Source organism: Chionomys nivalis, chromosome 4 (genome assembly GCF_950005125.1).
Source record: "Chionomys nivalis chromosome 4, mChiNiv1.1, whole genome shotgun sequence".
Taxonomy (NCBI): Eukaryota; Metazoa; Chordata; class Mammalia; order Rodentia; family Cricetidae; genus Chionomys; species Chionomys nivalis.
This window is the reverse complement of record NC_080089.1, coordinates 64,437,786-64,450,637: the sequence shown is the minus strand read 5'-3', so window position 1 is coordinate 64,450,637 and position 12,852 is coordinate 64,437,786. Positions and strand designations below refer to the sequence as shown.

General features: G+C 47.0%; 1 non-coding gene across 1 annotated transcript; it reads left to right on the top strand.

The window, feature by feature from the left end:
• The first annotated feature begins 3,724 nt into the window (after positions 1 to 3,724).
• Positions 3,725 to 3,840, top strand: LOC130874048 (U5 spliceosomal RNA). Its single transcript, XR_009057092.1, has one exon. It is a non-coding gene; the product is annotated as a U5 spliceosomal RNA (small nuclear RNA).
• The last annotated feature ends 9,012 nt before the right edge of the window (positions 3,841 to 12,852 follow it).

Below are 12,852 nucleotides of genomic sequence, written 5' to 3'. Positions count from 1 at the left end.
AAAGGAAAGATCTGGAGCTGTGACCACGCCACTGCCTTTCTGCCCCAAGCGTTCCTGGCATCACTTTGAGATTTTGCTCTCAGTTGTCTTCAGATACACCTTTGGGTCCACTCTGTCAGAGCCTGAAGAAGTTAGGAGGTGATAAGTGGATAGGAGAAATGAGAGCTACTTTGACTTTAAGACCAAACCTTTTTTTTTTTTTTTTTTGCGGTTTTTGTTCTTTGTTTTTATTTTTAGACAGGATTTCACTGTGTAGCCCTTGCCATCCTAGAACTCTCTATGTAGACCAGGCTAGTCTTGAACTCACAGAGATTCACCTACCTCTGCCTCCTGAATGCTGGGACTAAAGGCGTGCACCACCACTGCCTGGCATTCCAGAGCAAACTATTACTACTCTTGTAGAGCCTCTCAGCTAGCTGGGCATAGTGGCACATACCTTTAACCCCAGCACTGGGAGGGTCCAGGCAGATCTCTGTGAGTTCGAGGCCAATATGATCTACATAATAAGTTCCAGGACAGTCAGAGCTGTCTCAAAAAAGAAAAGAAAGAGAGAGAGAGGGAGAGAGAAAGAGAGAGAGAGAGAGAGAGAGAGAGAGAGAGAGAGAGAGAGAGGGAGAGAGAGAGAAACAACAGCCAACTAATCAATAAATAAAACCTCTCAACCTAAGCATGAAATTGGCAGCCAAGAGTGGTGGTGAATCTCTCTGAGTTTGAGGTCACCCTGGTCTACAGAGAGAGTTTCAGGGCTACTCAGAGAAACCCTGTCTCAAAAAACTATCAAAACCCAATTAACCAAACAAAGAAGAATTAAATTGGCATAAAAAAGAATAACTGAGCCAGACCTTGGTGGTACACACCTTTAATCCCAGCACTCGGGAGGTAGAGACAGTCATTCTCATGAGTTCGAGGCCAGCCTGACCTACATAGTGAGTTCCAGGAGAGATGGCTTAGTAGTTAAAAGCACCAGCTACTCTCCCAGAGGATCTGGGTTTACTATGGTAACTCACAAACATCCGTAATTTCAGTTCCAAAGAATCCAAGCTCCAGGCACACAAGGCTGCACACATACACTTGCAGGGAAAACACTCCTGCACCTAAAGGTGCAAATCTTTTTTATAAAAAGATTAATAAGTGAAAAGTATACAAATTTTACATACAAAAACACCCCACAGAAAAGTGGCCACTGAATAGATGATCACGTGTTTGTGCACTGCCAAAGACAGAGCAGGAGCGGCGGGCTGGAGCCACTGGCTGTACGGCTCTGAAGAATGGAGTCCACATTGGGTAGAGCTCTGCCCTCGTCTCTCCTTCCAGGTTTTTTTTTTTTTTTTTTTTTTTGGTTTTTCGAGACAGGGTTTCTCTGTGGTTTTGGAACCTGTCCTGGAACTAGCTCTTGTAGACCAGGCTGGTCTCGAACTCACAGAGATCTGCCTGCCTCTGCCTCCCGAGTGCTGGGATTAAAGGCGTGCGCCACCACCGCCCAGCTTCTCCTTCCAGGTTTAATCCAGCCAGGCAGGTCAGCCACCTGGCTAAGCTAAGGGACCACCTCTAGGGAGAAGAGTTCACTTTACAATTAGATTTGTCTGTTATTTTGTTTTGTTTTTCGAGAAAGGGTTTCTCTGTAGCTTTGGAGCCTGTCCTGGCACTCTGTAGACCAGGCTGGCCTCAAACTCACAGAGATTCGCCTGCCTCTGTTTCCTGAGTGCTGGGATTAAAGGTGTGAGCCATCACTATACAGCCAGGTTTTTCCCCACACAAAGGTCTTCGGCTCAGAATAAATCTTGTGCCTCAATGTCATATTCTACTGCTCCTCAGACCTAACTGCAGAAGAGAGGAACTTGACCCCCGTCTCCTCTTTCCTGTGAGAGAAAAACCCAACATTCCAAGCCCCTTTCTCAAGTAGAAAACTAAACCAAAAACATGGCTGAGTAAACCCTGATCAACATAGTAATCATCTATTTAGATGTAATTAATTAAAACAATAAAATAAGAAGTCCGGGAGCTGAGGCTGGCGAGATAGCTCAATGCATCTACTAAGAACATTTACAGAGGACCTGGATTCTGTTCCTGGCACCCACATGGTGGATCACAATAGTCTCTACCTGAAGTTCCAGGAGATCTGACACCCACTTCTGGACTCTGCACACACGTGGTATACATGCACATAAACCCCAGTGGTGGTGTATGCCTTTAATCTGAACACACAGGAGGCAGAGATAGGTGAATTTCTGTAAATTCAACACTAGCTTGGTTCGCAGAGTGAGTTCCAGGACAGCAAAGGCTACATAGAGAGAAACCCTGTCTCAAAAACAAACAAACAAAACAACAAACAAAAACAAAAGTAAAACAACAAAAACAGATTTTTAAAAAATAACGCAGGACCTGAGTGTGCACGAAGCAGAGCAAGACCCATATCACAACGTTCATTTCCCAGGCGCACTAATGTCTCAAGGGCCCAACTGTCACACGGGAACAGTGGCTGTCAGTTTGTGCGTCTCTTTTCCGTCATAGCTATTCCAAACCGACTCAGCCCATTGCCAGCGAGGCTTTCACCATAAAGGAGAGGTGGCCAGGTGTCGGGGTGCATGCCTGTGATCCCAGCATTTGAGAGAGTGGGACGAAAGGGTGGAGTCTGAGGCCACCCTGAGTCACATAGCAAGACCGTCTCCAAATACACGAAAAGAGCTGGTTTCCATTCAGAACCGAGTCAGGGTGGGCCAATCCCGGGAGCCACTGCACTAAAGTTCAGGGTCAGAGACCCACAAGATCTTACCACAGCGGCGACAAGGCCTGCAGAAAACCGGAACCAGCGTGTAAGCTGCAATTATATATATATATATTTTAATCGAGACGGCGGCTCACTCCAGGCTGTCCTGGACTCCACTACGTAAATCAGGCTGGCCTTGAACTCACAGGGATCCGTCTGCCTCTACCTCCCCGCACACCACTACCCCTGGCTCCAAACTCCAATTTTAAAGCAAGGTTCGTCAGAGATTCTCAAATAACAGATAAGAAAGCAGAATATTCGCAAGTGAAGGGCTGAATGCACGGCTAACACCCACTACAACCATAAACAACTTAGATGCCCACTGTGAGCATAAGAAGCAGAAAACTGGTACCTTGTTTATAACCACCCCTCACTCTCAGTAAAGCGAGGAACCCGCATCCTGAATTTAGCGCCCCCACAGTTAATAGCTCTTTTCTTGTTGGAGTCTATTGCAATCATTAGGGTTCGGAATATAGCTCGTTGGCAGAGCGCTTGCTTGACATGTGTGAGGTTTTAAGTCCTATTCACAGAACTAAAAAACTAAAACTAAAAAAAAAAAAAAAAAGAACAGCCTTTAAAGTTAGTAAAACATAGACGCACAGAAACACAAACCGTAAAACCTGAGTCCTGGACTGAGTACAAATCCGTTCTTAGCCAGTTCTCGGCGTCGCCCTCTGGCGGCCAGGCCCGGCACTGCGTGAAGTGCCGCTTCCACCATCGTCCACAGGGCGGGGCCGCCACAAATTTGCATACCCATGGAACACTGCGCACAAGACAAAAAAGGAAACGAAAAAAAATTAACGTATCATTCTAAGAATGTCTTCGTGAAAGTCAGCTTTGATTTATAAAACAAAAATAATGGTCCTTTTTTAGCTACAATATTTTTGCGCCAAGAAAACACCATCACTCTACTAGGAGTTGCTGTTGGCCGAGCTGTGAGTGACGGCGCGTAGAAGCATACTCTGGTTTCTCTTCAGATCGTATAAATCTTTCGCCTTTTACTAAAGATTTCCGTGGAGAGGAACAACTCTGAGTCTTAAACTAATTTTTTGAGGCCTTGTTTTGGCAAGGCTACACAATGCGGTCTAACATAAGAACATCTAAGTCTAGCTACTGACATTCCCCGTGTAGTAGGTGTACTAGCGCCGTACATGCTCACGTGTTATGCTCCTTGTGTTATGTAGCTAGTTCTACAAACCATGCTAGAGACTTGAGTTCTAACCCCTTTCTAGAGCTGGATGGCATTACAGATATGAGTCAACATACCCAGCCAGTAACAAAGGTCCCAGAATAAGAGTCAAGGGGCTAAATTTTAGTTATGTGACCTCTAGTCCTGCTTCTGGATCTCCCGTTTGTCGGGTGAGCCAGATAAGCTCTTAACCCCTGTCCCCCAGGCTCTGACATTTCATGTTAAGGCCCTGGCCTCCAGGGAGTAGAGATAAGAGACAGAACCAAAGTGCACAGTCTATAAGAACCGCCCTTGCCTTTAGTCACTACAAGGCTGTCCATCCTATGGGACCTGACTCAGACAGGCTTCCTGTGGGGATGAAAGAAGCAGCGGGGACAAAGCCATACTGCAAAGCCAAGCCAAGATCGACAGGCTACATATGCTGTCACGTGCTCATGCACATTCATAGAAACAGGCACACAGTAATGTGTACTCATGCATACTTACATACAGTCATATACCCATGTCACACACCACATGCACACTTGCATACATACATTCCCATAAATAACATGCAGTTACTTATACACACATGCACTTGCCTGCATAACCTCACATACATACCTGGGAACTGCCGGGCATGTGTAGCTTGCTTGACTACAGCCTCAGGCATGCCAGCAGGCAAGTGCTCAACCACTGAGTTATATTCGCTGCCCATAGAGAACTTGCTGTGTTGAACATTAGCCTGGGCCCTGGAACGCTATAGCAATGGACCTGGGGGAAGCCAGGCAAGTGAAAGGTAGTGGAAGCAGACTCTGCCCAAGAGGCATAAGGGTCTTTTGGAAACAGAGGTGTGGGAGTCAGATCAGACCTTGAGGCAAACCCAGAATGTCCCAGCAAGGACTAGCAGGTGCATCTCAATTCGGAATGGGTAGACATCCTCTCCCAAGCTTTTGCGTCAGAGTCCCTGTGGCTCACACTAACTCCCATTGGAAGGAGCTAATCCCGCTCATCTCTTCTCCCCTTCAGGCTGGTAGCTTTTCCAGGATGGAAAACCAGCCTTTGTCTGGCGATCCTGGGTCTCTAACTTAAGACAAGCTGCCGCCAGGATATACTCCACATCCGGCCCATCAAGGAGGATGTGGCACGGCTTCAGGGCTGTTTATGCCCCAAACATTTGACTGTGGTCAGTTGGGATCACTCTGCAAGATGGCAGACCTAGTACCATTTCAACACCAATGTCCTGGAAAAAAAAAAAAAAAAAACAAGCAAAGCAGGGCTGTTGTGAAGTGAAGGGGAGTACAGATGTGACCAGCTGGAAAAGGAGGGAGAGCTTTCATTTGACTTTGGATCACTAACAAGGACCTCACTGGATGCAGAAGACAGGATATAAAGGGTTATGGCAAGTTAACAGTAAAGAATCACCAGGTTCTGCTCTTCAAAGATAGTCCACAGAGACCTACCCCATCTGAAAACTCCCACACGTCCACGCTAGAGTAAGCACAGACAGAACCCACTGGACAGAAGCTGAGGACCTGTTCACTAGCGCCACTAGCAATGGTAGTCACATAGCCTTCAGAGGCCTCGAGGGTCTCACTGGAGAGATGGTAAGGTGATAAGAACTTTCTTTTTTTCTTTCTTTTTTTTTTTGGGGGGGGTGTGGTTTTTTGAGACAGGGTTGCTCTGTGTTCTGACTGTCCTGGAACTCTCTCTGTAGACTATTCTGGCCTCACACTCACAGACATCCCCCTGCCTCTGCCACCCAAGCATTAGGACTAAAGGTGTGTGCTATTGAGCCTAGCAAAACAAATCTTGAAAAAAAAGGGTAAAATTATTATATCAAAGCCAAGTCTTATTAACTCTTCAGCATTTTTTTTTTAAGATTTGTATGTATCTGAGTGTTTTGCCTGCATATATGCCTGTCTGTGTACCACGTGGGTGCTTAGTGCCCCAAGCAATAGGCAGGGAGTTTATGAGTACATAAAGCAACTTGTTGACGAATGGCTTTAGGCTTTCATTTCTTTTGCAATACGGTTTTACTATGTATTAAGTCTGACTTGATTCATCCTCCTGCCTCAGCCTCTGGAGTTTTCATGTGACAGTCTTTAGTTCTTTTAAGAAAGTTTTTTTTTTTTCCATGAAAACCGTTCTTTACTTCGCTGTGTCCTCTGCCGGGATGCCAAGCTTTCTTCCCCTGTCCAGAGAAGGGTCTCCTTATCCATCCTCAAAGGCACCATTGGTAGCCTCCATGTGTCTGGACTTCTTGTGCCTGGCCTACAGTTTCCCAAGGGTGTCAGGGAGGCCATAGACAGCACAGTATGTCCGTGGCAGGACAGCCTGGCTGACTCAGAGTGGAGTGGACAATCTGGGGTCATCTTAAGAGTCCGTATCCCTTCCCTGGGCCCTGTCACCTTGGCCACAGTGGGACCTTCAGTGATGCAGGCCACTGAAAATTTAGTGGTTCTCAGAGATACCATTTCCGCTTAGATCCAGTGCTATGCAGTGGGAAGTCTCCCCAGATCTGGGGCTTCGGGAGGGAGGCTGGTCCCCAGGTGGGCCTAGCCAGTCACATTCCAGCCCCACGGGGAGAGCTCGGGGTTCTTCTCAGGGCTGGACAGCGAGGAGAGAAACATGTTTACCTTTCCATCCAGCTAGCTGCAGCTGTCTGTCCTTAGTCTCTCTCTTCCTCATGGCGGCTTTTCTGGGTCCGCGTTACCAGGTGTTCCAGGCTGGCCAGCTTGAGAATCTTTTGCTTTTAAATGACAGGAAGAAAAAGAACCTGATTGGTAGTCAGCAGTGGGAGGGCTGCTTCTGGCTCAGGGCTCCAAGGTCACTGGGTCACTGACGAACTCGGACCCAAGGAGGGCAAGGACAGCAGACGGGCACTGCATAGGGCCCCTAAGGCGGAGGACCGACAGAAACCCAGAAACCGGAAGTCTTCTCGGGATCTACCCCTGAGATACAACTTCCTTCCTCTAGGTTCCGCCTCCTAAAGCCTCTTACTTCCCAGTAGCCTGTCCTTCAACACATGGGCGTTCGGGGAAAACTTCACAGGTGTGAAATATAACAGTTTAACCAACTTCTCTCGCTTGAGGGTGGGAGTATATGGGTGGGAAAAAAAGGACAAATTGTGTATGTGAAGGTGTGCACACGCCTGTGTGCATGCATGTAGGGCCCAAGGGTCAGCCTCAAACCCTATCTGTTGCTGGGCCCTAATGTCTTCCTCGGGGGAAGAGGTGAGAAGCCACAGTGTCAACGTCTCCGACACTGGGAGTCAGGTAGAAGGCTTACAGCAGACTCATTTAACAACGGGGAAAATCTTATAAACCCTCCCAGCATCCAGCCGTTCTGACCCATTGACGGTCGATGTCTCATGCTTGTCCCTCATTGGCTAGACATGATCAGGACCTCTGACAGCACTGGTTCTAAAGCACTCAGAAAACACTCCTTGGTTGTTCCTTATTGGCTAGGCCCGGTCAGGACCTCGACAGCGCCAGGCAGACGCTAGGTTGGCTCCTTTTGGCCTCGTAGGCCTTAACTTCCTAAGGGTATTGTTCCTCAAGCGGTATCCGTTTGGGGAAAAAATAATAATTTAGTTCGTTATCATCACCATTATCGCTTGTGTGCTTGAGAGTATGCCTGTTCCTAGGGGCACACACTGGAGAAGAAAGGACGGCCTTCCAATGTAGTTCTCTCCTTCCTTATGGGTTCTAGGGGTTGAATTTAGGTAGACAGTGTTTGTGCCTCTACACTCTGAGCCACTCTGAGCCTTTTAGATTTTTTAAATTTTATTATTTACTTTAAACTTGTTCTTGGGCTGGTGTGGGAGCCAGAGAATGCAGGCCATTTCCCACATTTGTCTGACGGTCGGAGTAGCTGTCAGACTAACTGGTGCATTGGGTACTTTCCGACATAGGAGGTGCTCACCTAGCTCCTTAGATAGTAAAGCAAACCGGGCGACATCCTGCAAGAGGTCAGGATATGCTAATGTTTTTCTGCTCCTTGTATGAGGTCACCTGGGGAAAAAGTGTTTTCAGTCTACATGACAAAACGGACATGACTTAAGTCATTCCCCACTACCTAGGAAACAGAATGCTAATGAAGTTTTTGTTACCTTCCCCTTCAGGTTACGTTGATATAAAAGCTGCTTGAAAAATAAACGGGGGTGATTTCACGATTTGAATGATCACTGAAACTCCCTCCCGAAACTGTCATGTGAATTGTGTTTTTAATATGCCCACACCTCCACGCTGGTATGAAAAATGATTTATGTTGGGGTTGGTCCATGACAGGATGAGAGATGGCTCAGAGGTTAAGAGAACTGGCTGTTCTTCCAGGGGTTCCTGAGTTCAATTCCCAGAACCACAGGGTGGCTCACAACCGTCTGTAATGAGATATGGTGCCCTCTTCTGGCCTGCAGAGATACATGCAGACAGAATGCTATAGATATAATTAATTTTTAAGAAAGGAAGTGCTGGGGGCTGGTGAGATGGCTCAGTGGCTAAGAGCATTGCCTGCTCTTCCAAAGGTCCTGAGTTCAATTCCCAGCAACCACATGGTGGCTCACAACCATCTGTAAAGAGGTCTGGTGCCCTCTTCTGGCCTGCAGACATGCACACAGACAGAATATTGTATACATAATAAATAAATAAATAAATAAATAAATAAATAAATAAATAAAGGAAGTGCTGCTGGGAGGTGGTGGTGCACACTTTAATCCCAGCACTCGGGAGGCAGGCGAATCTCTGTGAGTTCGAGGTCAGTCTCGTCTACAGAGTGAGTTCCAGGAAAGGCTCCAAAGCTACACAGAGAAACCCTGTATCAAAAAAAGTAAAAAAGTGCTATCAAAAATTTTATTTAGGGGCTGGAGAGATGGCTCAGTGGTTAAGAGCATTGCCTGCTCTTCCAAAGGTCCTGAGTTCAATTCCCAGCAACCACATGGTGGCTCACAACCATCCGTAATAAGGTCTGGTGCCCTCTTCTGGCCTGCAGGCATACACACAGATAGACTATTGTATACATAATAAATAATAAATAAATATTAAAAAAAATTTATTTCTTTATTATGTATATAGAGTTCTGCCTGCCCTGCATGAAACCTGCAGGTCGGAAGAGGGCACCAGATTTCATTACAGACAGTTGTGAGCCACCATGTGGTTTTGTGGCTGGGGAAAAAAACTCAGGACCTCTGGAAGAGCAATCAGTGCTCTTAACTTCTGTGCCATCTCTCCAGCCCTAGGCTCATGCATTTTTTTATGTATGTAATTTGTATGTAATTATTTGTTTATGAGATGGTCTCATTATTGGGTGACCTAGAATTTGCTATGTAGATCGTCTGCCCTTGAACTCACAGAGATCTGCCTGCATCTGCCTCCAAAATGCTGGGATTAAAGGTGCCCACCACTATGCCCAGCATTTATTTCACCATCTGTTTATTCATACACACACACACAAACACACACACAAAGAGAGAGAGAGAGAGAGAGAGAGAGAGAGAGAGAGAGAGAGAGAGAGAGAGACTGACTCATTTGTTTGAACTTCACCAGACAGGCTGGACTGACTGGCAAGAGAGCTGTGGGGACCATCCATCAGTTTCCATATCTTCAGAACTGGGGTTATGAGCATGTGCCAACCACGGGCAGCTTCAATTTTTTTTGTGTGGGTTCTGGTAAATGAAGTTAGATCTGTCTGCATTTTCACACACTAGTTCCCTAGTCCCAGAAGACGACTTCACAAGCAGGAAGATACAGAAACAAAGCAAGGCAAACCTTTGTAGTTCCTGCCTGTGACACTCGCTGCTGGTGCCACTGCTGTCCACAGGGAAAGCAGGCAGCCATGCTGCCCATCTCAGAGGTTACGGAAGATGGAGCATGTGTGGGAGCAGCCCATCATCATCTCATGTCAGCCTTAGTGCAGCCTTGGCCGTGGTAGCAATGCCAGCAGGGTCGCTCTGGGGGACACCGTCCCGCTTCACAGGTGGTAAAGACTCCTGACTCAGAGGTCTGTACCTCTCGACTACCCCACCTACCTCTGCCAGCTCTAGGCCAGGGGTGCCCGGCGAGATTTTCCAGCTGCAAGGGATAGTGTGGACACATGGCTCACATCCCTTTGTTGGTTTTCAGCAAATTAAAATTTATCTCTCAGGGAGGAAATGAGAGGTCAGATTTTTTTCTTCTTCTTAATGGGTCCTGATGAAGGGAATGAATTGAGGGGGGGAAGGAATGAGAAATCCGATCCACCTATGCTGGCTCAGAAAGGGAGTGGGGGCTCCCTGCACCCTCAGAAGGGCAGCTGGGCACAGTGAGTTTTATTATATAATTAACCTTGACCCTTCTGGGTTCAAAGAAAGAGGTTAGTTGGAAATAAATCAATAGTCCGGTCTGGTCACTTCAAAGGCTACAAAACCCACTGGAAAATCCCATGTTTGTTCAGTGTGTGAATTGGAATAGGTGTGCAGTTCTTTTTGAAAGGTAGGAGGAGGGTTTTAGGTCTAAATTAAAATTAATTGTATATCCGCTTCCTCTAATCAGGCAATCAGGGCCTTTATTGTGTGTCTTGCAGGAAGAGGGGGAGGCCAGGAGAAAGCATTGTGACCTTTGTGTGACTGCTGGGCCGGATTCAAGAACAACCGAGCTTAGGGAGCAGTAGCAGGGTGCAGTCCTTTGTCGCATCCGAAATACCTTTTTCTGTTTTACCACCCCAGGGCCTCTTGCATGCCAGGCAAGCCCTTTCCCTGAGCTGTATCCCAACTGGAATCCTTAGACTCACCCAACAGTGACCATCACGACACAGAATGTTTATTGAGTGCCTACATTAAACCAGGTGCCAATAATTTTCTAGTAGGGTCCTCATTTGATCTCTTCACAAAGCAACCGTTTAAGTCTGGTTATGATCGCCACTCAGTGGGGCAAAGGTCAAGTCTGGAGCTGCTCTGAGATTCTCAGAGTCTGTTTTACTGCCCTGGAGGAATGAACGGGAGCTGGGGAGGGGGCGGGGAAGAGTCTTAAACTGCCAGCATCCCCAGACTCTGTTCATTTCCCTTAAAAAGTTGGAAGGTAGCTGGGGCTGGAACCCAGGGCTTCACACCTGCTAAGTGCCTGTTCTACCTGCACTGCACTTTTAGGAGCGAGCTTATTTGTTTATTTTTACTTTTAGATATTTATTTCTGTGTGTCTATGCCTCTGTTCATGTGTACACGCAGGTATGTGGGATGCTCCCTGTGTGCTGGGGTCTGTACTCTGGTCCTCAGGATTGCATAGCGAGCACTCAGCCGCTGAGCCATCTCTCCGGCCCTATTATTATTACTACTACTACTAGTACTTGGGGGGGGTGAGGTCTTGCTATGTAGCCTAGGATTGATATTACAGAGGTGCACTACCATTTCAGCTCAGGTTTATCTTTTTTTTTTAATATTTATTTATTTATTATGTATACAATATTCTGTCTGTGTGTCTGCAGCCAGAAGAGGGCATCAGATCTCATTTCAGATGGTTGTGAGCCACCATGTGGTTGCTGGGAATTGAACTCAGGACCTTTGGAAGAGCAGGCAGTGCTCCCAACCTCTGAGCCATCTCTCCAGCCCCCTTTTGTTTTGTTTTGAGAGACAGGATCTCACTGTGTAGTCCTGGATGGCCTACAATTCACTACGCAGACCAGGCTGCCCTTAAACTCACAGAGACCCCTCTACCTATCCTCCCAAATGCTGAGACTAAAGGCATGTACAGCCTCAACCACTCTTGGCTTCATCTCTAGTTTTATTGCTGTCTTTCTTTGTTCCCCCCACCACCACCCCACAGGAATTCTCCGCTGCATAGCTTTGGAGCCTGTCCTGGAACTCTCTCTCTGCATATCAGACTGGCCTCGAACTCACAGAGATCCGCCTGCCTCTGCCTCCCGAGTGCTGGGATTAAATGCATGCGCCACCACTGCCCAGATCGACTGCTTTTGTTCTGTCCCTTCTCTCCTCCACATTTCCTGCTGTTCCACAAGTTTTCACTGAGCATTTAGCACTACCTTAGTCAGGTCGTAAAGTCCCTCGGCCCTTGGGAAATTGAACCCTAAGATGGTCAAGCCCGTTGTGCTATAATGTTTCAGGGGCGAGGGTTCAGTATGCGAGAGCTAATCAAGGTATAGTGGAAAATGCAGAGCACAGCACTGGCTCTAGCTGGAGAGGATGGGGAAAAATCTCCCCAGACCAAGGTGGTGGTTATTACAGATCAAAGGCACAGCCTGCAGAAAGGCCCGGCCTTCTCACCCTGAAGCAGGCCAGGAGAAGCCAGGCCTTGTTTTTAGATAGCTGGACTCAGTGATGGGAATAGAACATTAGCCTCAGTCTGCCTCATTAATAATAATGACAGTGTGCTCAGCCCTGGGGGCTTCTCGTTCATGCCTCCAGCAACCCATGAAGGAGGAAAGTGGGATGGAGATGAGGGTGTGTCTGCCAGGTTGCTCAGCTGGACAGTGACAGAGCCAGGATTATAAACCTTAGCCCATACTCTCAACTACCCCTGCCTCTGGTGAGGAGACCTTGAATGCCGGTCATAAAGCATCTGTTCTAGTCTGCGGTGGTGAGGTCACGGGAGGCTCCCTGCTCATTTTATGAATATTTAACTCTCCTTTGGACAGGAGGTGTGTCTGACAGCCCAGGATCTCCTTCTTAAAACAGATAGCACACAAGTAACATTATGCAGACTGAGCAGGTTATATTTATATGTTCAGGAATACACACACACACACACACACAAAGAAAAAGTGGCCACAAGTTTGAGAAAGAGCAAGGGCACATATGGAAAAGGTTGGGGAGAGGAAAGAAAAGCAGCAAATGATGTAATTATATTTAACTCAAAAATTATAATAAACAAAACTAAAACAACTCCATTTTAGTTCATTTCTATTCCACCCCCCAATTTTCCTTCTG